Genomic DNA, 26,548 nt, shown 5'->3' with positions numbered 1-26,548 from the left:
CCTCTGGTTCCATCTAAGGTGCCATGGCCCTTCCTCCAAATGGTCAGGTGATCTGGAGTACTGTCTAGGAAGCCAGTCCACCAACCCTAAAACGCCCATCTGGTTTTGTTTTGTTTGGTTTGGTTTTGACTCTCTTTGCTTCCCAATGTGATTTTACTATTTGAGTTACCCTTGGAATGTTTCACAGGACACCTCAGATCTAAAGACTGAGAAGATGAACAACCTGGAGCTCGTAATCTCAAGGCATACCGCATCCTCGGACTGAGTGCCAGCTGCCTCCTGCCAGCAAGGCGTTCTCATTTCCCTCTTCTTCTTCCCTCTGGCCCCGATCTTTCTTCTTGCATCACTTGTTTTTCTCATTCTTTTCCGCAGCAGGAACAGAATCCGAAAGGCGGTATGGTATACCCAGGGGCTCTTCTCAATGTGACCTATTGTGTTACCTCCCCTGGGAAGACATGGACATACTCATATAGATCAGGCATCAGCTACAAACAAAAGAAACTGCTCCACCCAAGTCTAGCTCACAGAATTAGCTGACTGAGGTCACTCCCAGGAACATGGATGACTCAAAGGCAGCTACACCACCAAAGCAACCTCTTTGCTGATGATGGCTTGTGAACACTGCAGTCTGTAAGGTATGCAGACTTCTCTGTCAATAAGTATTCCGTAGTTGCTTTCTGATTTAATACATGCAGGTGGAGCTGGGGATGAATTTTGTAACCTTCTGATGTTCCTAGACCTACTGAGTTGTATGATTTTTATGAGTTTGTTTATTTTCTGAGTCTAATTGCTGCTCCTTCCTGGGTGTGGGGACACATAATTATGCTTTGATTTAGATAAAAGAGCTTGCTGGTCAGTGGTGGTCCACAAAACCAAAGAAGAAGGGGGATAAGAAAAAGAAAAAGAAAGAAGAGGAGGAGGAGTAGGTGGAAGAGAAGAAGGAGAAGGAAGAAGAAGAAGAAGAAGAAGAAGAAGAAGAAGAAGAAGAAGAAGAAGAAGAAGAAGAAGAAGAGTGCTGGGTCTTGGAGCTCCTGGGAAGTTAGGTCACATCTCCCCAAGGCAAAGTCATAAAGTATAACTGAACTCACATGCCTTTCCATAAATCTTTCCCATTTGAACCTCTATATAGCTTCATACATACATATATGTATATATGCTTTCTCTTTTCCATACCACATATCTTGTCTTCATATCTTTTTAATGTTTAACATATTTAGAACATATTTGCATGCACTGTTTTATGTATATATCCTGAAGGGCTGTTGTGCATGCTTGTGTCTACAGAGGCAAGAAGAGAATATTTCATTTCCTACAACTAAGTTTAAGGGTGATTGTGGGCTGCCATGTAAGTTCAGGGAATTGAACCTAGGTCCTCCACAGAATCACCAAGTCTTACATACCACTGAGGCATCTCTCTGTTCACTGTCATGTGTAGTAATAAGGGCGGCGGGGCTGCGTCCCCAGCACCCCGGCTGCCTGCTCGGCTAGCTTATGCCCCGAAATCATTACACGGACACTGTATTCTTTTAAACACTGCTTGGCCCTTTAACTCTAGCACTTACAGGCTAATTCTCACATCCCAATCAACCCATCTCTAATAATCTGTGAGCACCGGTCTTACCAGGAAAGATTCAGCATGTCTAACCTGGCGGCTTGCTTCATCACATGCGTCTGCCCGGGAGAGCAGGAGCATGGCGTCTCTCTGAGGCGTCTGCTCCCGAGAGGAGAGCTGTGGAGTCTGAGCTCACTTCCTCTTCCTCCCAGCGTTCTGTTCTGTTTACTCCTCCCACCTATCTTCTAACCAATAAAATGGGCCAAGGCAGTTCCTTTATTAGCCAATGACCTTCCTCCATCAGTCATGTCATAAAAGTGAGACTCAAGCTCTTTTAAAAACAACTATATTTATTTATGTATGTGTGCTGCTTGCACCTATCTATGCACACGTGTGCACACTAGAAGAGGACATCAGGCATCCTTCTTATACTTTACTCTTTGAGGCAGAGTCTCTCTGTCTCTCTAAACCTGGGGCTTGGACCCTGGATAGACGAAAGCCAGCAAAGCCTAAGGATTCTCCTAGCTTTGCTTTGTTGGAGCTGTGATTACACATGTTTTCAAGGTCACCTGGCTTTTGTATGTAGGTGTTAGGATCGAACTCTGGCCCCCATGACTGTAGAGCAAGGTTTTTTAAACACTGAGCCATCTCTTTGGGTCTGGGTCTCTACCTCTATCCATGAAGCTTCTTCTCTGCCCTATGGGTTTCCTGACTACCTGTCAAAATGAATTAGATTCAGGAAGAAGCATATGCAACTTTCTTTGGAGCACTGCAAGTTACAATTTGTGTCGCCTTCACTTGGTAAGCAGTTTGCCCATAATTCTGTGTTCCCCAGAGAAGGCAACATGGTGCTTAATGATACTTTTGTTGATGGACCTGTTTGCGGACTGAGGGGCAACTTGCTTTTCAGCCATACATACATACATACATACATACATACATACATACTCCAGGAAGCAGAGTGCATCCAATAGAGAAGGTGATTTCTTCATGATGGACAGCTTGGCTGGGTGGTTGCCAAGCAACCACTCAAGTGACAAGCAGTGAGATGCTACTTTAGAGAGCAGGATTGCTTTGACAGTTACTATGGCTCTTTTCAAATAAATTAGCTACTGACTGCAAAGGGGTGTTGATTATCCAGCTCCTTGGTGAACCTGTGAAAGTGAGCTTCGTTCTTAGTCAATGTTTAGTCAATCATCTTTCTAAGCCTCTTGACCTATGGAAGAGCCTCGCCCATTGCCATGCATGGAGACAAGTTGTTTTCCTGAGAATTGGACTCATCATTGTCCCCAGAAAAAAATGGAATACGTGAGCTGCCAGCAAAATCTTTAGAGCTTCTAATTTGTATCTCAATGATTGTTTTGTCTGATGGTATTCCCTATATTTCTGCTCTGCTCACCACCCTGTAACAGGGACTACCACCAGTGAATGAATACATGCATTTTTCCTAGCTCTGTTTCCTGGGAAAGGAAGCCTAGGTTGCTATGCAGGAGCAAAGAGATGGGAAGTGATCTTTACTTATCCATCATCTTCCAGAGGCCGACATGGGGCTACAGTTCGGTCCTCCCTGTAGCCCATGTTCATTTTCTCAACCACATTACCAAGTAAACACCTGTCTTCACTTCAGATCTCAAAGGCTAGAAAGCCACAGATTCAATCACAGGTTTTGTTAATTAGTCTCTGTATGGGCCAGGATGGTGTTGTCTAGAGGTCATCAGAACTGAGTCAAATGTGTCCCACAGACTGTTTTTGCAAGTGGAGCTCTGTAGACATACAGCCATGCCTCCTTGTGTATGGGTTGTGTATAGCCCTGGGAATATGCAGGATGAGGTACCCCAGAGAGTTTGTGGCTTTAACATCTGCAGTTCCCAACCTCTGTTCCCACAAATTTTTTTTTTTTTTAGAATAAATTGTTAGTGGCTTCTTGGTTAAATAAATGAATTGTGAGTGATGCCAAAGGCAACTTATTCCCTCTTCAGACCACGGAGAGAGTGCACTGATGAAAGTAAATGAAGGCATGGCCACACGCATGCATTCCTAATGAACTCCTTTGATGTTGTAAGAGGGTTAACTTCCAACACCCAGGTTTCCAGCAGTTGACTCAACTCTCACGAGACCACAGAGATGGGCATGGAATCCAGTGCACATGTTGTCTTGGTTGGTGTTCCTTTCCCTCAAGACTAACCTTGGGCATTTGCTTCTTTTCTGATGAAACTGGAATTCTCCAGCTGCCCAGTGTATCCATCCATCTTTGGTTCTCTGTCAGCCCCATATCCCTGTCTGAGCAAGCGGTGAGTCACACAAGATCAATGTCTACCGGGACCTGGCCACACATCACTCACTTGGGACCCGTTCCAGCCATCCTCTCGGGAACCAGAGAGCCCAAGCTGAGCCAGAGGCCTCTGTTTCTAGCGTACTCACTGAGCTGACAGTGGGGGGGGGCAGTGGGAAGAGGCTGACAGCTATGTGACCTTTAGTTAATTGAACAACAGATCTCTGTAGCTTTCCAGACGTGGTGGGGGAGAGGAACCGGAAAGGATATATCACACCAATACACGCTTTCTCATTTACCCCATCAAGACAGCTCTGCATGTGATTATGGAGGGTGGAGGAGGTGGGCATGGATCAAAGTCAAAGAAAGGGACCAAGTGAAAGCTAAATTCCCATCCATTTCCATGGAGGGGTGTAGTAATAAAGGCAGCGTGGCTGCGTTCCCAGCACCCCGGCCGCCTTTATTACTATAGTTGGCGCCCAACGTGGGGCTCGAACCCACGACCCTGAGATTAAGAGTCTCATGCTCTACCGACTGAGCTAGCCGGGCAGGCAGCTGGGGTGTTGGGGACGCAGCCCCACCGCCCATATTACTACAGAGGGGCAAGAGGAAGTCAAGGATTTGATAACAGACAGGTAACCATAATGTCTGTTTCGTAAGCCTTGCCACATCCTTATATGAATTTAAATTAGTATAGTATGCCACGCCACATGGATACTGAATATAAACAATTATAGATTGTGGTGATAGTTTTGAATATGCTGAAAAGATACTATGAAGCTAAGTCACAGCCAGGGCAATACAACCTATGGGTTTCGCTAATGCTCATTTTGCATGGTGTGGTGCCTGGGTAGGGGCCGGGACACAGCTGCTTAGAAACCAAACTCTGCACTAATAACGTTTTGTAGAGATCTTCCCAATGCTACTCATCAATAATTGAATCCAATAATTTCTCACACACAGGACTCCTAGTTGGAATTTTATAACATTGCATTTTCCTCATGGACTCGTGTCTAACAAATAAGTTTGAATCCTGCAGTGTGTAGAATATCATGCAGTGGCTAATGGAAAAGAAGAAGGCCAGATTCTGCCTTCAAAGTGTTCAGCATCCAGACACTTCCTTCATCATCTCGACTCTTTGCATTGTCAGCCAGGGAATATGAGAGGCCAGAAACAAAGGAAACAGACAAGGTGAGAAGGGGAGCAAGTTAATGTGCTCAGCAGGACTTGTCTTCAAATGATCTGTTGGTGTGAAATTGCCCAAGATAAATGTGTTGGGATAGAATATGCCATACATCCCCTAGCCATGAGATAGCAGGAACCCGGGCAGTACAGCCTGGGGACTACCATCTTAAGACTTCCATGAAAGGTGCTGCCCACATCAAGTCTGAAGACCAGCAAATCGCTTCCTCAGTTCTGGTTCTTAGGCTGGGAGTCCCAGACTCTGCCTGCTCTGCTTTTCACTATATTGCAACAACAGACACTGGGCATTTTATGTTTCACATGGGGGAGGGTCAGACACAGCTTCCTGGGCCAGATTCTGCAACTCTAGGTAGGGAAGGGCATTAAATACAAGCCAGTTCCCAGATAACTCCTTGAGATAATTCTGCTGCAGATAATACCCAACAGCTCAGTAAGTCTTTGGAGTTCTTTCACCTGCTTTCCTTCCCCAGGATCAGAGAGTTGGGTGACTTGAAACTCCCATTAGAATTCTTGGAAAAACTTGATAATTATGCTCCTGTCTTCAGGTTTGCTACATCAACTACTTTTCTTAACTATTACAAAATGAGATGGTTCAAATAAATAAATACAACTCAGCACACCTCTTTCTTGGCTACAGTCCATCTGATTTCCCAAGGCTTTAGGGTCCAAGCCCTAGATCTCTGCCTGTTTTCTAAGATACCCCTTAAGTTCTCCCTGCTAGAGCCTGACTTCTTCCTTTCATAATTGTGTCTGCCCGGTGCTCCAAGAGCCTCGCTCCCAGATCTGCATCCCCGACTCTTCGTATCTACATAGCACGCCACTATGCCATGTCTTTTGTTACCATGATCCAATTTCAGCACCCCACAAAACTCAGGCAGGCAAAGCCACATCCACTTAAGCCTCATGTCGACCCATCACCCACCCTCACGTACTGTGATGTTTAGCTTTTGAACTGCCAAGCGAACACAACCTAGCGTCACCTGGGAAGAAAGTCACCATGAGAGATTGCCTTTATTGGTTTGGCCTGAGGGAATTTGTCCCAATTAAGTTAATTGATAGGAGAAGACCCAGTCCACTGTGGGCTGCATCATTCCCTTGGCAGCATGTCTTGCATGAACGTGGAGAGAACGAGCTGAACTCAAACAAGTGAGCATGTATGTACTTATGTCTCGTTTCTCTTGACTGATAGGCTCACGTGACGAGCTGTCTCAAAGCTCCTGCTGCTGAAACTTCCTGCAACAATGGATTATAACCTGGAACTGAGAGCTAAAATAAACTTTTACTTCCCTAGGTTGTCTCGTCATGATGTTTTAGCAAAGCAACATAAACAAACGAGGGCTCATATTCTTAACCTTAACAATTACAGAGGTGAACAAAGGATAGGCAGGGGCTGGAGCGTGAGATGTGGGCATAGGATAGCAGTGTGGGAGTGAGGAGCTGGAGCTCAGCGAGACAGCATTTGCCTAGTGGAGGAGGACGGGATGTAAGCCTAGGACTGGGTCTCCAGCCCCTTGCTAAAATCTAATATGAGTCTCGTGTCTAAAAATATATTTAATTTTCTTCCTTGGAATGACTTCTCCTTTCTATTCTTTGTGTGCTGAAGACCCAATCCAAGTGTTCTGAACATGTCCCTTCCATTCTTTTGCTTCTGTGTTTTAGATGGTAAATTTGTCCCCACTTTGGTTTTTGAGACAGAGATTCTCTGTCTAGCACTGGCTTTCCTGGAACTCACTCTGTAGACCAGGCTGTCTTCAAACATGCAGAGATCTGCCTTCTTCTGCCTCCCAAGCACTGGGATTAAAGGCATGTGTGTGCCACCACACCCAGTCTGCTTCTGCATTTAAAACAAACATGCCAGCCATATCACACACCTGGGTGTGACTGAAGTTTACTGTTCCCCGTGCCCATGCTGTGTGCAGACATCTCTAACTGCACCCAGCACATTAGATGGCAGTTGCTGGCTGGTTTGTCTGTCTCTGCTACAACGCAAAGGGAAATCAGCAGACAGGGCTGCATTGCATTAAATGGGAATCCTCAGTATGCAGCGCAGCCGCTGGTGCAGCGTGGTGGAGAGTGGATAATGAGGCAGAGCCAGGAATTGGGGATTCACCAGGGAACTTGGCTATGAATGAACCTGGGAGCAGAGGCTGAAACACTCTGCGAGCTTCCAGGAGTTAGAAGTAAGAGCTCAGGCACCAATGCACATTGGGAAATGCAGCCAGAACATAGATTTCTTACACAAAGACCGCTGGGCCTAGAGAACAGACAGCAGCTCCATCCTGGAGTAGGAGTCATCTCCAGACAGATTCCAGAAGGCCATAGAGTCCGTCACAGGTGTCCAGCCACCTGTCAATGCCCATGGGAAATGTTCAGTCCTTCATCTATCAGTCAAAAAAGCTGACTATAAAGGTCCAAATGGTCCTGTAGCCTTTGACTCGTATTCTTTCCTTATGTGACCCGTGGCTTCCATATAGTCTCTTGAAATTATTACACGCTGGTGTTTTAGCTCATAGCCTTTCTTCAGCCAGTAGTGACCCTGCTCACCTGGAGTTCCATCCCATTTCTTCTGCCAAAATCCCATTCATTCTTTACTTTTAAAACCACTAGTGTATTTATTATTCAAAGTGATGTTTTGCATAACGATGAGTTTTCTCAACTGTATCTTGCACTGTGCTTACATTTAACTCTCTCTCTCTTTCTGTCTCCATACCATCCGTATTTTTACCAGGAAATAGAAGTATTGGGTTTGTTTGTTTGTTTGTTTGCATTAGAGTTGAGGGACAAAGCCAGCACTTCTCATAGATTCCTCCCAGTTAGGGTTAGCACAGTTCCTGCTGTCAACTGCTACTATTTCAACTGGTCAATATGGTGCTATCTAAATATTTATTTATTTATCTCTGTGTTTATGTATGTGTACGTATGTGAGTACATGTATATATACATGCATCTGTGTGTGTGCACTACGCATGCGTGTCTCCCCCAACATGGTATATGCAGGTCCATGTACACGAGAGGAGGGCACTGGGTTTGGTCTTCTACCCCTCTGCCTGTTCCTTTGAGACAGGGTATCTCTCTTTGAACCTAGAACTTGCTTTTATTCTTGGCTAGGCAAGAGTCAGTCAAAACCCAGCCACCCTCCTGTCTTCCCACAACCCTCTTTGGAGCTGAAGTTACTAAGCACATATCATGTTATATGGATGTTGGAATCCAAATTCTATCCCTAGTGACTACGCAGCAAGTGACTCGGAGTCATTGAGCTATCTCTCTAGCCAGCCCCCAATTGCTACTTTAAAACTCACTTCTTTGTTTGAAAACAGTAAATATCAATATAGCTTCAAACAAGAGACCAAGAGGAGATAAAATGCAGGAAATCCAGTAAAAAGGAGTGCCCCAGAAGACAGCCATTCTGCTTCTCTTACTCCTCTTGTTTACTTGCTCATTCCCAGTGTCCGTTGCCACCATAATCAAGTACATTCATTTTGTTCTCTGACAATGTCATTTAAGGTTGCTGTTCTGTGGGATACGACCCTTAATATTGTTTTGCTTGATACTTGTTCTAAAAAAACTTCTAGTGCACAACTTATTGAGGCTTCTAAAATTTTTATTAAGTTACTTTTTAACTAATTCACCAACCTATCTACGTGTGCCTGGGGAACTTCTGATCCTTGGTATCTTTGTGTAGGACATGAGATAATAGTGTCAGACTACAGGGATGTTAGGATCTCTGGGCAGAATACATATTGATGGTTTCCCTCCCTTGTGTTTGTGCCAGGAAGGTACCAACTGCACATTGCCAAATGCACAGGATCCCACAGAAGCACTTCTGGCAATTGTTATAAACATTTGTCCTCTGAGCACAGAATAGAGGACGTCCTCTTGAGCTCTTATCAGCTGACCTGCACAAGACTGGGTCATTAGCTTTACATCATAGATGGAGAAAGGGCTCCACCAGCTTCTGAGCACTGAAGATAAGGAAGTTAATAATGGTTAGAGTGGTGAGACTGGGGGGGGGGGCTCTCCTTCCCCCAAATGTACAGGCATTGAAAGGTTGGAGAGAGAAAAAGAGGAAGGAGGGAGAGGGAGGGAGAGGGAAGTGAAGTAATAAGGGCGGCGGTGGGGCTGCGTCCCCAACACCCCAGCCGCCTGCCCGGCTAGCTTATGCCCCCAAATAATTACATGGACACTGTATTCTTTTAATCACTGCTTGGCCCATTCTCTTCTAGGCTAATTCTCACATATTAATTTAGCCCATTTCTAATCATCTGTGTGTAGCACCCCAAGGTGCGCTTACCGGGGAGATTCTAGCCTAGTCCATCCTGGGTCGGAGCTTCATCCCGGGAGCGGGGCATGGCGTCTCTCTCAGGCGTCTGCTCCAGAGAGGAAAGCGGTCGAGTCTCTGAGCTCACTTCCTCTTCCTCCCAGCGTTCTGTTCTGTTTACTCCTCCCTCCTATCCTCTAACCAATAAAATGGGCCAGGGCAGTGCCTTTATTAGCCAATGACCTTCCTCCATCATTTCCCCTTTTTCGGTTTAAACAAAAAAAAGGCTTTAACTTTAACATAGCAAAATTACATATAACAAAACAGTTATCAAGTAAAAGTTACAATAATCTTTATCATAACTAAGGAAAACTATAACTAACTATTCTTAACTCCATCAAAGACTCCAGAAAAATACAATACTACCTAAGCAAACAAAAAAAAGCAACTTTTAAAACTCTAGAAATGACAGAGACATCTCGCTGCCTGGACAGTCACCCAAAGTTCCTCTGTACCGTTGGGGCATCCATCTTCAGCCTTCAGGCCCATGGTATCCAGCAGACATTTCCATAAAGCAGGAAAATTCAAAGTCAGTTCAGTCACTATCTGTTGTGTCCTGCAGAATGTCTCGCAGACTCTTTCATGAATCAGGAACCCCAAAAGATCATCTCACCTTAGGCAAGTTCAGTAGTCCTCTCTCTGTGGGTTCTCTGTGTCCAGTTTATGCAATAGTCCAGGCAAGAGCAGTTTCTTGTCCAAATGGCTATCAAACTCCATAAGGATCCTCTTCGATGCCCATCTTCCTCTTGAAGTAGGTTGGTGCTGCCAGGATCAGAGTGTCTCATTGTCATGAAAAGTCCCAAGTTATTAAAATATTTTAAATGCCATATTCTGCAGCCTTTGAGAGATATGCCTATCTAAAAAGAATGCCTATCTAAAATATATCTCTATATATCTAGAAAATCTAACTAACATGACTACAAGCTTTACTATTATCGATGATTATCCATTAACAACCTATATTTCTTAATTATACAGTACATATTTAAATGAACTATACAATCACAATACCTTAATCAAAATCAGAAACACTTATATATATAACAAAATTGACCGTAAATCTCTATCAATAAAGCAAAATCTATACTAATGCAAATTATTCATACCTATATCATATCCCCCTTTAAATGTAAAAGAACATTTATAAACATTTTTTGGGAATATGGGCACAGTTATTTCTCTCCAAACTGCTTCCTGCTGAATGGGGGCGTCATTAATTATGTCTTTCATGGTATAACCTGTGTGCTAGTTTCATCTCAGTTGGCAGTTGAGCGAAGCAATTTTTTGAAGGCGTTCACACCAACCCTTCAGGAGGGCGTGGTCCATCATACCAAATCGGAATAGAAGAAATGAACAGGGTCTCATCCTCTGTGAAAACAAAATAAGAAACTCCTTTCCAAAGTATCATGTCCTTAGATCCAAATTTCAAAGTCAAGGCATCAAAATATCTATGTCGGATTAGTTCAGCAGCATTTATAAATAAATATCTTTTAGCAGCTGTTGCTCCTTCCTCAGCATTCAAACAATTCAAAGAGAGCATAATAGCATACAGTATCAAGATTCTCTGTGTATTTTCCATCTTTGTTCGTTTTATTTTAACCTCTATTTTTGTTTATTTTTACTTTTAACTCTTTGCTTTTTGAGACAGGTTCTCTGTATCTTTGACCTGAAGTAACTCTGTAGACCAGGCTGTCTTTGAACTCTCAGAGATCCGCCTGTCTCTGCCTCCCAGGCATTCAGGATTAAAGGTGTACACTATTACACCTTGAACTCACAGAGATCTGTTTGCCTCTGCCTTCTAGGCACTGGGATTAAAGGCATGTGCTACCACACACAACAACTCTCTTCCTTTTTTTTTTTTTACTTTAAGAACTTTAAATTTTAGTCTGCATATATTTTTAACACATTTCAAACCATTTAGAAATTTTCTTTGTCTTTGAATCTCTCTTTACTGTATATCTCTCTTTTTCTGACCACACGAGTCTTTAATTTACCAAGCAATATCAGTAGGATTAAAGGCGTGGCTTTGCCAGCTGGATCCAGCCCATTCCTTAGCTTTCCAGCCTCATGGCTGAGGTACTGGCTGTAGCCAGCAAGCGACCTTCAGCAGCCTGTGCTTGCAAACCACACAAACTGCCTGTGTAAAAGAGTCAGAGTTTGTCCTGGCAGGACAGCCCAGAAAGCCGGCATTTTTAAATGGTGCAGCTTTTTTCCTGCTACGGCTGAAAACCGAAAAGCATGCGTTCAGCTTTTCGTCAACACCGTTTAAGTGTTTCGTGGCAGGACCTCTTAATGAGCTGCAGGGTTTTGCAGCTAAAGCTGAGTCAGGAAGCCTCTCTTAGATGAGGCGCTTGCTTGCCTCTAGCAAGCAGAGTAGAATCGAAAAATTGCTGCTACCAAGAAACCAGGCACAATGCTTTCATTTTGTTCTAGAATTACTTCCCAAGCTGTCTCAGGCTTTATGTGGAAGCAGTTGTCCATGTGGGCGCCATATGTAGTAATATGGGGCAGCGGCAGGGCTGCGTCCCCAACACCCCAGCCGCCTGCCCGGCTAGCTTATGCCCCCAAATAATTACATGGACACTGTATTCTTTTAATCACTGCTTGGCCCATTCTCTTCTAGGCTAATTCTCACATATTAATTTAGCCCATTTCTAATCATCTGTGTGTAGCACCCCAAGGTGCGCTTACCGGGGAGATTCTAGCCTAGTCCATCCTGGGTCGGAGCTTCATCCCAGGAGCGGGGCATGGCGTCTCTCTCAGGCGTCTGCTCCAGAGAGGAAAGCGGTCGAGTCTCTGAGCTCACTTCCTCTTCCTCCCAGCGTTCTGTTCTGTTTACTCCTCCCTCCTATCCTCTAACCAATAAAATGGGCCAGGGCAGTGCCTTTATTAGCCAATGACCTTCCTCCATCAGGGAAGGAGGGAGGCAAGGAGAGGGAGAGAGAGAGTTAGTTTCTTCTTTAGTATATCATATAGCCTCTCTTCAATTACTTGTAAATATTCTTAATTGAACTCATTGTCTCACTAAGTTAGATTGGATTTGAATAGAATTCTATATTTCTTGTTATCCTATCTTATGTGAACAGACATTTGCTAAACTCCCCAGGAAAAGTTCACTGAGCAGTGTTGCATGCACTAGGCTCCTTAAAAATTATGCTAAAAACTTCAGAGAGCTTCTTTCTTGGCTGCAGACCCACAGGATGAGAAAACACAGCTCTCCTGGCTACCAGAATCTTCTCTTATCCTACCCCATCCCAGTTAATGTACCAGCTGACTCTTTCCTGGAGCTACCTCTCCATCTCAGTGGCTTTGAGATCCACATTCCTGTTAGCCATTCTGTATTGCATAGAAAATATAAGAAAAATCATTAGATGCTTAATGAACTTCTGGGTGTTATAAGTTCCTTCTCCATTTGTTGCTGGACTGCCCTTCCCATGGCTCTTTCTGGAATCGCATCTTCACGGTAGAGAAAAAGCATTTAGAAAGAAAAGTTTTAAGACAAGTTTTGGTGATGAATGGAGCCAGTAAGGCTTGTCTGTGTCTATACTGTTTTCCTTTCACTCCATGAGTGGGAAACCGGCACATGCCCAAAAGTTCTGACTGCCCAAACGTTTCAAAAGAATGTGGTTTGAAATGGAGATTGAAAGATTCACTGGGACTTGGAGAAATGGCTCAGTGGTTAAGAGAAGGTAGCATCTTTAGAGAGGACTAGAGTTCAGTCTTCAGTCCCCAGGTCCGGAGCCTCACAGCCTATGCAACTCTAGCTCTTACATACCTGCAGGCTTTGGCATTCATCTGTATGTACCCACATGGACAGACAGACACATATAGATACACAATTTAAAAAGATAAAAAATTATTTTAAATCTTTGTATTAGTATATGTCCTGGTGCTATTACAAATTCTGGGACAAAAGCAACTTAAGGGAAGAAGGCTTTATAATTCTAGTGCAAGTGGATAGAAAATTCATCATTGGTGGGAGGAGATGCCAGAGATTCCTGAAGTGTCACATTATAACCACAGGAAACAGACAGCAGGTAGGAAATAGAGCCAGTCTGAAAACCCTCAAGGCCAGCCCCAAGTGACACACTCTAGCAATGCTCCATGACTTTACCAAACAGTGTTGCCATCCGGAAGCCAAGTGAACAAGCGTGTAAACCTAGGGGGAACCTCCATATTCAAACCACCATGATCACTCATTTCCCAGACACCAGTAGATGATTTGCTAAGCCTGTGACCAGAACTGGGAGAACCAGTAGGCTCTAAAAAAACTGTGCATCTCAAACCAATGGCTAGGGAAATTAGGAGGATTTGGCCAATGCTGCAGGGATGAGGCTGGGGCTGGGTGCTGAGACTCAGCCTGGGGGAGGGGCTGCTCAGAGTTCTAGAGAGCATTAAAAACAATGCAGTTTTGATCCTGCTTAATGTGCTGGCTTTGTGGGAGCATAGCCAGTTTGGATGTTCACCTTCCTAGATATGGACGGAGGGGGGAGGACCTAGGACTTACCACAGGGCAGAAAACCCTGCCGGCTCTTTGGACTGGAGAGGGAGGGGGAAAGGAGTGGGGGGAGGGGGAGAAGGGTGGGAGGAGGGGGAGGGAAATGGGAGGCTGGGAGGAGGTGGAAACTTGTTAAAATAAAAAAACAAACAAACAAGAAAAAACACTGCAGGGTTTCCCAGGTCCCTCTCTCATCCTTCCTCTACCTTCAGGATATGCCAAGGTCTGGGGCATCAGCCATGTTACACCTGTCCATATGAATGTGTGTGTAAGGTAAGGGAAAGGTCAAGGCCCTTTTGGGGAAATAGCATGGTGTGAAATAGGGCTTTGGTTTTTTGTTTGTTAGTATTTTGTTTAGAGATTATAATTCAATTGCAAAGTTTCTCCTTTTCCTTTCCTCTCTCTCTCTCTCTCTCTCTCTCTCTCTCTCTCTCTCTCTCTCATATTCTCCTCCCTTTCCCATTCAAATCCATGGCTTCTCTATCACTAATTATTTGTATATTTATATATATTCCTACAAATAGCATCTTATGCCTATTGAATGCTACCCATGTGTACATTTTCAGGGCTGATTGTTTGGCACTGGACAACCAATTGGAGTGGCCTCTCTGGGGGAAGATTACCTCTCCCAATCTCATCTTGTAGAATCCTCAGTTTAGAGACTGGCAAATTTAGGTGTGTGTTCCGACAAAGGCTTAAGGTGTCTTTCTTCTCCCTTGCTTATTCTTGGTTTTCATACCCATATTAGTACTGGATTATGACTATGTTCTTTTGATCATACAAGCACATTAAGATCATCCAGTGTGTGTGTGTGTGTGTGTGTGTGTGTGTGTGTGTGTGTGTAGGTTAATTTTGACCGACGATGTGAGACAATGCAGATGTCACCAAGGTGTGGAGTCTCAATAAATACTGAATAGATTAAGTTGACCTGTGAGGATGCCTGTGAGGGATTTTCTTAACTAGGCTAATTGAGAAGAGGAGCCCCACAGTCAATCCCTAGAGCGGAGCCCTGGCCTGAAGGGAAAGGAGAAAGCCACCTGAGCACTGGAAGGCTCACATCCATGCGTTGTTCTCTGCTCTCGAGTATAGATGTGATGTGAATTGCGGCCTCTGGTTCCCACCACTCAACTTCCCATAACAGCAGCTGAAACTTGGAATTGGGAAACAACAAAACCGTTTCTCTCTTAAGTTACTTTTGTCAGGGTATGTTATGAGAGAAAACAGAAACAAAACTAAGGCAGAATTCGCTTTCAAGAAATTGGATTGTTAACAGGGCTAAACCTAACCATGCGCCTTTTAAACATTTGGGATTGTTTCCTGGACAGACTGTGGAAGAGCTTGAAATTTGGGGCTAGGAGAACCATTAGTTGGTGGAAGCAGAGCTTCCTGGGATGTTCTAATGGGAGTTGGGAAGGCAGTAATGCTCTAGAAAGACTGAAAACTGGCCTCACAGCGACTCAGAGGGGAACAAAGACCTTATCAACAACTGATCTAGAGGTCATTTATGTGAAATTTTGGCCAAGAATGTGCTTCATTCTACCTATGCCCTGAAAACTTGGGTGAAGTTTAATTAAAAAATAATGGACTAATTTGCTCGACAGAGGAAATTTCAAAACAGGATGCTATTCAGGCTGCTGCTGACAAATCAGCTATAATCAGTCAACAGATCAGCACCATCCTGGGTGAACTGGGAGAATGGGGAAAGTGTCCTCAGGGCAAACCTCCACTCAGTGGAGACTGTATACAGAGCTTGCAGCAAAATGCAGCAGCAACATTATCCCCAAAGTACCGGCTTTGTAGTTAAAGATGCATGGTAGAAAGGTCTCAGAGAGCACTGAAATCAGTCACCGTGTGGCAGGGTTCGAATCCTGTGCAGAGGCGCTGAGAGACAACTACGTGAAGCTGTGAAGCCGAATCTTCAGTTGCAGTAGTGACCCCAGAATGCTGGGGACCCCAGGCTGTGGGACATGTGTTGAGGAGAGCTGTGGACAGGAAGTGAACCATCTGAGGAGGGAATCTGTGTGCACGGGGTTGTGGAGTTGGAGGGGTGCTACATAAGCCCTTCTGGGGCCTCTGCCAACATGCTCATGAGCTCCAGTTGACAGACATAACCCTATAGAATTTGCTGTTTCCACACTGAATTCTAGTTTGTCTCACGTGTGATTGCTCATTTGTTATGCTTATGTTCTTCCATTTGGGCATGGACATATTCACTGTGCACCATGGTATATTGAAAGTATGTGTAATTAATTATTATTATTATTAGTAGTAGTAGTAGTAATAGTAGTATGTTCTTAGTTAAGAAACTGCGATTTTTACATGTTTAGATTTTTAAAATCTTTGGGGACTCTTAAATTTGCATTATATAATGCTATGACTTAAAGTGGTGTATTTGTGTCAAGATGACAAGGGGATCATTATGATGGTTACTTTGCTTGGTAACTTGACAAAACGTGGAATCACGTACGATAATAACCCTCGTGAGGAACTGTCTTGATTGGCTAAGTCATATACCTGCAAGGCATGTTCTTAACTGGGTTCCCTAGGGTAGAAAGACCCATGCTGTGTGCAGGCAGGGCTGCTTAAGGCACTGGGCCCCAGGGTGAATGAAAAGTGGTGAATGAGTTGAACATGAGCACGCACACACTCATTCATTTCTCTCCTCTTAACTGCGGATGCGCATGGCCGGTTGCTCCAGGTTCCTGCCATCCAAACTGTCACACAGGGATGGACTGTAACCTAGAAGTGTGGGCAAACAAACTCTTTTTCTCCTAGGTTTCCATTGTTGGGGTATTTTGTCACAACAATAAAAACAAAATTAAGAGTATGTATATGTAGTGTATATATTATATATTCAAATTTCAATTAAAAATGAACGATATTAAGCCAGGTGATTGGGGGCATACTTCCAGCACTCACGAGGCAGAAGCAGGCAGATCTCTGTGAGTTTGAGGCCAGCCTGGTCTACAAGAGCTAGTTTCAGGACAGGCTCCAAAGCTACAGTAAAACCCTGTCTCGAGAAAACCAAGCCCCGTCCTCCGCCAAAAGAATGATGTTATTCAATTCAGATGAGCTGGTTTACAGCTGGGTTTTCAGCTTCAGAGTGCAGCAAGCTAGAATACTTTCTAAATGTGTCTTGTTTAAGCATGCAGAGCAGGAGAGATGCTGAGAAGCTGTGGGAATGGATGCCAAGAACATGACACCATGATAGTGTCTGGCACACAGTCAGCACCAACAGGACATCTTCCCATCGGAGTCACAGTCCTGCGCAGACCAGATTGACAACTGTACATCTTCAATGGCTAAACTCTGCTCTTCCAGCTTCAGGAAGATTTTATGCCTCTGGACTCAAGAGTCGTCCACACTCATGTGCTCATTTCCCCTGAACGGGCTGGTTTTATGTCAGTTTGACACAAGCTAGAGTCAGCAGAGAAGGAAAAAATGCCTCCATCAGATCCAGCTGCAAAGCATTTTCTTAATTAGTGACCAAGGGGGCGGGCCCAGCCCATTGTGGGTGGGGCCACCCCTGGGTTGGTGGTCCTGGGTTCGTTAAGAAAGCAGACTGAACAAGCCATGTGAAGCTAGCCAATAAGCAGCACCCTCCATGGCCTCTGCATCACCTCCTACCTCCAGCTTCCTGACTTGCTTCAGTTCCTGTCTTGACATCCTTTGATGATGAACATCAATGAGGAAGTGAAAGTCAAATGAGCCCTTTTCTTCCCACCTTGCTTTTTGATCATGGTCTTTTGTCACAGCAATACTAAGACACATGCCCCCCCCCATCTACAAATTTTAAGAAATGTTAATGAGTAGAAATCTTTCAGAGGCCCATTATTAGCAAATAAACAAATGTGGTACTCATGCTGTCAAATATTACTGTACTGCATGAAGGAACGAGTTTAAATTCCTGCCATGAAATGCATGAAGTTTAAAAATGTTAAGTGAAAAGCTCCAGATGCCAACTGCCATTTATGAAATTGTTCAGAAAAGATAAACGCAAAGATCTGGGGAACTGGGGAGGAATAGAGACAAATGGAGAGTCATCAGTGATGACTACAGGGACCTTTTCTGACATGACAAAAATATCTAGAAACAGGTGGGGGTGATGGATACCCGGCCATCTCAGAGCATCTTGAATGCCTAGGGCTGGTTGCTTCTCCTTTGAATCACAGCTATGATTTATACTGAGGAGGGGTGTGTGTGTGTGTGTGTGTGTGTGTGTGTGTATGTGTGTGTGTGTGTGTGTGTGTGTGTGTGACTTTTTATAGGGTGTGGCCCCTCTTCTTTGCTCTTGATCACCATTCATTTCTGAGCACAATGGTGCTTGGTGGAAGACAGGAGCCTCAGAGATGATAGAACATATTCCATGAGCCAAGACCCTGCCTGGAAGGCAGCAGAAGAGGAAAGGTCTACAGGGATGGCATACGTCACTGAAGGGTCAGGAAACAGTGTAACCTTGGTTATGAAAAGGAAGGAGAATATGTCAAGCCAGGGCAGAACACTACAATGTCCTCAGTGGGGCTTGAAGGTCAATTCCTGTGCTCCTGCTGAACACAGGAGAGGGGACAAAAGCAGAGCAGCAGGCTGGAAGCCAGGTCTGAGTGGTTCTGGGTTGTTCTCTTAAATTGGAGGATTTTCATTTAAAAGGCAAGAACATTAGCTATTGTTAATCTTTCTAAAGGCAGGTGAGAAGTTTGACAGCCCAGGGTAGGAAGAATAAGAGGGGCAGGAACTAGTAATTACCGCAGTCTGGAGACAAAGGCTTGCGTGTGAGGTGCACACGCTTTCGTGTTCGCCATTCTCACTGTTTCTGTTCATAATTAATTCCTTTCTGCATGTCAAAGAAGGCAGATTTCTCCTGTGATATTGGCAAAGGAAGGTTGCAAAACAGAAAAGACATCGCATTTCACGGTAGGGTAGAAATTTACCAACTGCACAGGTGTAGTTTGCAAGGTAAAAGGATGACGTACTCCTTCCACAAGTAATAGTTATTTCACATTGTAGAGGTTGTCTTAGTTGGATTAACAATCAAGTTGACAAAGCCTAGAGTCATTTGAGGGGAGAGCCTCAGTAGAGAAGTTGCCCGGATCCGATAAGCCTGTGGGGAACTGTCTTGATTTATTTTTAATTTGTTCATTGAAGCAGGAGGGCCCAACCCACTGTGGGTGGAACCATTCCCTTGGTTATATAAGAAAGCCAGCTGAATATAAGCCAGGTTATAAGCCGGAGAGCAGGCTGCATCTTCTCAGTTTCCTGCTGTATTACTGGCCATAATGTGAGTGCCTTGGTTGGGGGTAACGCTATATAGAATAGCAAGCAAACCTACTTTCAAGTTTCTGCCTTGACTTCCATCAATGATGGCCTGGAGCTGTGAGTTAAACATACCCTTTCCTCCCCTAAGTTGTGTTGGGTTAGAGTGTGTCACCATAGCAACAGAAAGTTTTACTGGCTACTGTCCATGTTTCCCAGTGACATCATTGATACCTTTAGAAATAGTTAATGGACATGCAATATCAGGTTTAGATGTTTGGTGAGTAGAACCACACTTAGGAGTTGGCCATGGACAGTTGAGAAAAGGGGAAAAGCGTTCCCAGGAGAGCAGAAATGTAGACTGAAAGAAAAACATTTCTCACGGTGAGTTTTCAGTAAGGCTGCCAGTGACAGTGAGTTTCAACCCAATCTTCACAGATCTGTGCACTTGATACCGATTGCACAGTGACTACAGGGACATCAGAACACACAGGTCGGGGCTGCCGGCTCTTGAGCATGGTTCAGGATGGGCGAATATAATCAAAGCAAGACAGATGCATGTATAGAAATGTAACAACGGAACCCACTAGCATATACAGTTAGTGTTCATTCCTAGCTATAAGTCAAGATTAGAGCCAACTGGATGATAGTAAGACTGTCTGTAAAGAGACAATAGGACAGTTTTCTCAAATGTAATGTGGAAATTATAATAACTAATCTTAGGATTTATTTAGATTGGAGGGGAAAGTAATTCTCTAGTAGCTCCACGAACATGAGAATAGTCAATACACACCAAACCACAAACATGATCATACTCCTTTAGTGATGCAGTCTTAAAAGAAAGCTACGGTGTGTTTTCTTTGGAAGTGTTGGCTGTACAAATGATTAAGTGGTGCAGACAGGTTCGAACGCAGTAGGAAAGGATGACAGCTCTATGGGCCCCAGCCACTGTGGTCTTGATGACTTTGACTCTTCACCCCAACATAACCCATCTTCTCTCCTTTCCAACTGCAGACCTCAGGAATGAGAGATAGGCAACATTTCCCCCAGCTCACATACCCAGTTCACTGCCATTCATAAGACACTCATAAACCCCAGTTCTCTCAACTCCCAGTCCAGTCCCTACACTGCAAGGATAGCAAAACCTTTGGATGTGCTTTAAAAAGAAGACTCAGAAGCAAGAGTTCAAGGCACAAGTATATTGTTAGCACTAGATGCTTAAACAAAGGCATTCACCATTAGAGACAACCAGGAAGGACATGGGAACTAGAGAGGAGGAAAATGAATCTGTAATGGCACTGGGGATAGTCAGCTGAAGACAAACCAAACTCCTCACACGTGACTTTCCATGATGACCTTGGTCAAGGCAGAACCTTAAAGGCTGCAGCAGGTCCCCTAGAAGCTATTTGGGGTATCTTCTATGTTCTACCAAAATGGATACGACAGCCAATCAACATGGTAGGATCTAGACTCACCTAGGCAATAAGCCTTTTTGCAGGTCTGTGAAGGAGTCTCTAGATTAAATTAGCTGAGGTGAGGAGACATCTAAATATGAACAGCACCATCCCAGGGGCTGGGGTCCCAGACCGAACGAAAAAGAGAAATCTAACTGAACACCAGCATCCAGGACTGTGTGGCCGGCTGCCTCCTGCTCCATCCACCATGATTTTCCCACAGTGAGCATAGCACTCTTAGACTGTAAGCCCAAATACAAATTTTGAAATGTAATCATGTGTATACCTGTATGTCTGCGGGTAGTTTGTGTGTGCAAGAGCAGGTGTCTGAGAAGGTCAGAAGAGGGCTTCCCATCCCCTGGAACTGGAGTAAGCTGTCCAACATCTATCCTGGGATCCAAACTCCAGACCCTGTAAGTGTGTTCTCTTCTCCCCACGTGAGCCCAAACAAACCCCTCCTTCAGATGCTTTTATCATCTACTTTGTCCCAGCCATGAGAAGAATACCCAATCAATAAGCCACTTTAAGTTGTGCAGTTAGAGGCTACATTTACGACATTTGGAAAATTCCCACTATGCCTCTCAATGACAGTTCACGGTCTGTCCCTGTTCATTTGATGTTTATCAATAAATTTACATCAAGTAATTCCCATTGCTTGAGATGATAAAAGTCCTCAGCATATATCCTCAATGAAAGAGAAGGACAAGCTGTGTTAAAGGATGGATGAAGGAAACACGGACACAGAAATATCTCTGCCATTATGTGTGTCTGTGACATCTTGGTATCAGATGCCCTTTACCGCACCCTGAGCCCAAACCATGAGCAGCCACCTCCCCAACGCCCATGCTTCAGTGGTTCATATGTCATGCTGACCTTTCTGCATTTTGCTCTCTTACCAGCAAGGTGTCTCAATGACAGTGCCTAGATTGTCTTTCCTGTACTATGTTCAACTTGTGCATCTCCTATTAGTATCTCATTCTCACATAGCTTATGTATCCAGTTAAATTAAAAAAATCATCTCAATACAGACTTAGTGTTTGCGCTTGCATGACATACACTAGAAAACAATCCCCAGCAAATTTGTTGAATCAATAAATGAATGTGTATGAAAAAATAGAAAGATGAATATATTCATGAGCAGTGTTTAAAACATTGGGTAGAAACAACCTTGATTTAATGACTACTTCACAAGTGTTTTCATGTGGATTAAATTAATTTCACACCTCTCAATCATGAGTTAGGGCCTGTCTGCCCACGGACTCTAACTTATGGAATGAAGACTGAATGGATGAACTGAAGATGGAGTGAGTTCTCAACGGAATTCAGACCCAGTGAGTCAGCAGGCTGAGAGGTGGTCTGTGTGGCCCTACCAAGTTCTGATGATATTGGTTTATGACCTGACAAGAACTAAGGGGCCGAGCCCAACTGTTCCCCGGACAGGTGGATAAGGTTGTCGTTGTTTGCTTTACTGATAATCCTCAAAGCTGACAGCACTTCCAAATCATCTGTGCATCTGCACAGGCACTGTGAGCAGCCTGCGGTTTACAATGCCCTTGTTCCCCTTCTATCCCACAGTTTGTAAAAGGCACAATGGCTGCGTGCCCAGTTTAGTGATTTGTGCCTTTCCCGTACCGAGAAAACAGCCCAGAAAGATCTACAGGACTGCACACATGAAGGAATACAATAGCCAAATGGAGGTCACAGTGCGGGGGAGGAAAAGATAATAGAAAGCAAACTTGGATTATGCTTTGAAACCAGAGACTAAGAGAAGCTTTTGAAATAAAAATCAAAGTATAGTATTCATACCTACGTGATTCTAAATCTGGGGGAGCTGGAGAGATGACTCAGTGGTGAAAAGCACTATTGCTCCTGCAGAGAGCCGGGGTTCAGTTCCCAGCACACACATGGCAGCTCACAGTTGTCTGTGACTCTAGCCCCAGGAAATCTGATGCCCTTTTCTGGCCCTGATGGTCACCAGGCATGCATGGTCCCGTAGACAAAACATTCATATGCATAATACAAAATAAATCATCCAAAAATTAAAATAATTAAATGATTTAAACACTTTCCAGAATTTCTACCTTTACAATGCCACAGTTTTAACACATTATTTGTATTAATTACTTGGGAATTTCATATGATGTATTTTGATAACCTTCCTTCCCCTTTCCTGCAGTCCCTCCCACATCTCCACTACCTCCCTACAGCTTTAAAATAATGGATGGAACAAAAGTTCAAAGGAAGAAGTATTGCCAATCAATGATAAAAAGCATTTTCTCCCTAATAATTGAATAAAAGTCAGGAAAAAGTGAAAATGATATGATAGAAAAAAATAGACAAAGAATCTGGGGTTGGCAACGACCCTGCCATTTTGTGTGTGTTCAACTCTTCTCTTACTAGCCACAGAAGCTGGGTTCATTGGCATGGGTTTCGGGGCTGGGACTGGCAGGAAAGCATGTGCTGACTGACATTCTGCAGCTCACCCTCCTGGGCACTGAACAGGGCAGAAAGAATGCAGAGGGTGAGGGACAGGTGAGGGTGATGATTCCTTAAGATCTACATTCAGATCTCTGGAGGATGTGGGCAGAACCACAGCTGTGACCCAGAGAGCTTGCCATCGGTGCCCCTACCACAGAACTGGAAACGCCAAGACCATAGAATTAGAAAGGCCCAGTGTTCATACCTGCATGCATGTATGTCCATATGTGTATTTCACACATCGACTTTTAGAAATTATATTAGCTCTGTATTCACATCTATCACTTTTACATGAAGATAAAAATTAATATACAAATGAAGGAAGGCAGGAAAGCAAGCAGATGAACAGTAAGGAAAAGGACAGACAGACATGGACTGTGATTTGGTGCAGCTACCAGGACGGGAGATAATCATCTGGTTTTCTCAAGTCTCAATCTTTTTATCAGTCAACAGTAACAATCGCAGTTCTAACTATATATTTTTCATTGGAGATTTAACTGACAAAATGCATTGAAAGTACTTAAGACAGCACCAGGTACTAAATGCTAGTGATTGCTATTGTCATTTTTATCTGTGTTTGGTTATATTCATCCGTTGAAAGAGTAAGACAATCAATGGCCAATAAAAGGGCTATACATGCCTTCACTGTTCCAGGTTCCCATTCAGTGCTCAACTATGGAGAGAGCTTATAAGATGGACCAGGCAGAGATAGGTAAAATAAGACTACACCATGGTGGTGAGGTCAAACAGGTTGGTGAGCTCAGTGACTCAAGGTCACCGTGGATTCATGATGACCTCTCTTCCCCTTGCTAAAGCTTCATGGTCTGCTGGCAGGAGGCAAAGGCTTGAGACAAGCTAAGGAAATAATGACCCAGGATTTGTCAGAAGGAGAGGTGTAACTATAGATAGCAAGAGAGGCCACTGATAGATGCTTATTAAAACAATCTGAAAAACTGTCTGTTTCCTCAAAAACAACAACAAAAATCTGGAGCAACTGAGTAACAAACATGAATTTGTTATTTTTTCTGTGGGTGTTCTTGAAATTATAGTTGATTGCTCCCAAATTTAAATGAAAGAATGAACTACAGGAGGAGGAAGGAGAGGGGAAGTAGGTATATTTCACCAAGAAGTGGAAGGGATACCTCATACAAATATAATCTTAGAAGATGGGCCTCCTCTCATTTTCTGACGAACACTTGGAAATGTGTTGGAAAGGAAATTAATGAGCAAGGAACAGTTGCAGTGGGGTGGGGACAGCAGCATGGCACAGAGGTTGCAATAACATCAAGGCGGAACACCTCCAAACATTCTCCATGTACCAGGACACTGAAGAGACCTGGGGACTTCCTTCTCAATATTTCATTGTGACAAAACCTCCCAGACCAGTCTATCAGAACTTACACCACATGTCTAGGGTATACCCAGCTTAGGACTCAGTGTTCTGAAGTCCAACTTCCCAATACTTGCCTTGTGTGATAGTGTCTCCAGGACACTAGGCCCGCTTCCAGTTTCTCCCCATGGATAGTAATTTCCCTGCACCTGTTCAAACTCTGGAAATGCCAAGTGTAGATGAAACACCTCAGACACATCTGTGGACCTTCACCTTTGTTGGCTACTTAGCTTGAGCCCTTTTGCTGGGATTTCACCATCCGAAAGTCTTCTCATCTGTAAGTGCGTTCCTCTTGCACTTTCTTTTGCACTCCTGAGCAGCTCATGGATCTTGTGGCTAACACAGTGCTGAATCCCTGATCACTGTGCTAGGTGCTTGTTTTTTAACTGTCACCTTGCCACAGTCAAGAATTACTCTGAAATAGAGTGTCTATTGAGGAATTAGCTAAACCAGACTGGCTTCTGGGCATCGATGTGAGGGGGTTTGATACAGACCCACTGTGGGTGGCACCATTCCCTAGTCAGTGAGTCCCAGTATGTATCAAAATAAAAGAAATGACCAGAAAGCAAGCAAGAAGCATGAGTATTTCCATTTCCCTCTGATGTTGGCAGTAGGTAAGCTGTGACTAACTGCTGGAATTCATGCCTTGACTCAATGGTGGACTGCAACCTGGAAGGATCACCCAAATAAACTATCCCCTTCCCTAAGTCTCTTTTGGTCAGGGTGTCTGTTACAGAACAGAGAGAAAAGCAGAGCAGTGATTACATCCTCCCTACCCCCAGCAGTCTTCCTGAAGCCATTTCTGCACTATTGCACTATTAATGGTGACATCTGGTCCTGGCTCATCAGATGCACATTCAACATCTCCCTGTCCCCATGGTCCCCCCCCCCTCTCTCGGACCACCTCTCCATAACCTCTATGTGAACACAAGAGCATCCCATTGGTGCCTTCCCAGATTGAGCACATTGAATCTGGCCTCAAATACTCTCTGGATTTTCTCCCTACTCCCAGAGTGATGGTCTATGAGCTGTTTGATGATCATCTCCATTGACTACTTCTTGTTCCTGAAACCTTGTTTTTTCATTCTCTGAGCTTCTGAATCTCTTGTTTGTGTGTTTTCACAGTTGTTGTTGGCTGGTTATTTCTCATCTCCTAGATATCTAGTAGAAAATATCTCCCAGTCACTGTTTGAATATTAGCTAGACCTAATATCCACGTTCCAAAAATCAAACCTCTGATTGTGCTTAGTTATGTCTCAGAAATCTAACAAGCATCTTAAATTTCATGTCTCTGAAGCCAGACTCCTGGTTCCTCTTCTTTGATAAAATGCTCTTCCTACAGTCCATCCCACATAGTAGATGGAAGCATCACCCCTCAAGTGGTCCAGATTGTGTACCACCCAGACAAGTCTTCCAACCAATCCTGAAGCAAGACAAGACAACTCTTGACTTGAATCTGTCATTCCATAGACCTGCACTATATTTCCCCTCTACATCAAGATTATCCATCTCTTTAAATGATTTTTCGGACCACCTCTTCTATAAAATAAATCCTTGTCATGATTCTTTGTTCACCTCTACATATTGATCCAGGAAGTCTTGGTTACTTTCTATGTGTTTATTTTTAGTCTTCTTTCTCCTCTTCAGAGTAAGCTACACTAGGCTTAAATCTTAATTTTGATAGATAGAGACAAATTAGGTACACAAAACACTCAAATGCTTGTGAAATGGGTGGATGGATGACTGAATGAACAAATGGATACCATTACAGCATTGTAGCTTAGTCATCTGCCAGAACACTTGTGCTGTATGACAATTATTGGTTCATTTTTGTCATACATCATAATCCCCTTATAAGAAAAGGAAAAATCATGTGTGGGGATAGTGGCACCAGGCACATGTGCAGGTCAGAGAGCAACTTTCAATCACTTCCTCCCTTCCAGAACAAATAAAAATCCACACCATCTGCACCATACTGTATAAATATGGTTCAAAACTTCCAGTGGCTTAGCTTTCACATCCTGGGCATGAACATTTGCCCTGGACTATCCATGCAAAAATCAAACCGGCTGTGCATTGAATTTGTCATCATCTCTACCCAAAACCCAAGGCATGCCACTGAGAAACGAGCTG

The 26,548-nt window shown here is 43.9% G+C and overlaps 1 non-coding gene across 1 annotated transcript; it reads right to left on the bottom strand.

Moving 5' to 3' along the window:
• Window positions 1-4,300: 4,300 nt before the first annotated feature.
• On the bottom strand, window positions 4,301-4,373 carry Trnak-cuu. Its single transcript has one exon. It is a non-coding gene; the product is annotated as a tRNA-Lys (tRNA).
• Window positions 4,374-26,548: the final 22,175 nt, after the last annotated feature.

This window comes from Microtus oregoni, unplaced genomic scaffold (assembly GCF_018167655.1).
Source record: "Microtus oregoni isolate MIOR12 unplaced genomic scaffold, Mior012 000015F_ref0000493, whole genome shotgun sequence".
NCBI classification, from domain to species: Eukaryota; Metazoa; Chordata; class Mammalia; order Rodentia; family Cricetidae; genus Microtus; species Microtus oregoni.
Note: the sequence above shows the minus strand (reverse complement) of the source record. Positions and strands in the feature narration are given on the sequence as shown.